The sequence below is a fragment of the Mustela nigripes genome, chromosome 10 (genome assembly GCF_022355385.1).
Source record: "Mustela nigripes isolate SB6536 chromosome 10, MUSNIG.SB6536, whole genome shotgun sequence".
NCBI lineage: Eukaryota > Metazoa > Chordata > Mammalia > Carnivora > Mustelidae > Mustela > Mustela nigripes.
This window is the reverse complement of record NC_081566.1, coordinates 1,844,259-1,845,927: the sequence shown is the minus strand read 5'-3', so window position 1 is coordinate 1,845,927 and position 1,669 is coordinate 1,844,259.

The following is a 1,669-nucleotide window of genomic DNA, read 5'->3' as shown; positions in this document are numbered from 1 at the left end:
CCTTATCAATTTTACTTAGTAATAGGGGAAATTCTTAACAGGGGAAGGGTATAACTTTATTTGATTACACAGCGAACGAGGGTTTAAGCAATTTTTCATTTCTTAGCAAAGCATTAGAAGCATTATTATACAGAAGCCAGAAACAGCTGGGTTAAACACAGCATTAGAAGCATTATTATACAGAAGCCAGAAACAGCTGGGTTAAACAGATTTTTGCTATTCGTTATCCTGTTATGCTGCTTGCTGACTCCCTTATCTATCGTCAGCTAGCTACAGTTTCTCAGTTAGCATAAGCTGGTTATAAAAAGAATGTTAAAACTTATAGGCTATAGTATAATTCTGACCTGGGGTCCTTCACTACCTTCCTTAAAGGCACAGATTGTATAGGAGCAAACAGTGTGCGGCTGGTAGGAGTGGCCGCAGGACCTCTCTCCATGCATGCGATGACCCAAGCAGACACTCATCCAATGTGGCTAACTTCTTCCAACAGGATAGGGACCTGGTAAAAGCCAGTTGAAATCCCGTCTTGCCCCATGGCCAGGTGTTACTGGATATATATATATATATATATATATATATATATATATATATGAAATTATATATAATTTGTATGAAATTATATAATTAATAATTAATTAATAATTAATATTAGTTAATAATTAATAAATCATATATAATTATATATAATTTCATACAAAATTATACATGTTATGGTCATGATTTTTTGGTAATGTTTATATTTTCTTTTCTCAAATGCATCTCAGATCCTGCTTTACAATATGAGCTGTTGCCACTATGTTCTACACTATGTTCTACACTATGAATCTAGGCTATATTATTCTACACTATGTTCTACACTATGTTCTACACTATGAATCTAGGCTATATTATTTACATTCATGTAGCTTAAGATACATCCTTAGAGTTGTACAGTGCACAACCTGTACAAACTCACACAGCAGCCCTAGTGTTATTTCTTGGAAATAAGGTATATTTAGACTAAAAAACACAGTCCTTAGTTGAGCCTAAGGCTACTATGAGATCCTAGGAAATATGTCATGCTATATGTTAGATAAAGATTCATAACATTCATAAAAAGTAAATAAGGGTTCATAAGATAAATTTTTCCAAAGACCATGGGTTTAGCCTCCCTGAGACTTAGTTTCGTGTTCCCTTACCTATAACATAATGAAACATGCCTTCTTTACCTCCCGGGGTTATTGCGATGATTGAGTCAGGTATGAACTTGTTTTGTGAATGGAATCTTAAATTTAGATTGCTTTCCACCAAAATCTTGCCTTCTGTGCTTTCTTGGTGTAGGATTTTGGATCTTATGCATGGGCTTGAGCAGAAGCAGGTCTGAGAACTTGTCCTAAGCTTAAAAACCAGAGGGTCCCTCCGTTATGGTCAAATAGGAACCCAGCGCTCAAATTCCCACCACAGGTCAGCTCTGCACCTGCACCCTTGCTGGAGTGACACAGAAAGTCACAGGCTGGGGAGCCCCACTCGGTGGGAATCCTGCCTCTACCTCTATGGGGTGACCCTACAAGTCATTAACCTTTCTGGATTTCAGATTTGTTTGTGAAATGGGGCTACCATTATATTCCTCACATAGTTGTGCTTCAGAGTAAACAAAATAGCCCCTTTCTTCATAACCAGAATACCAACC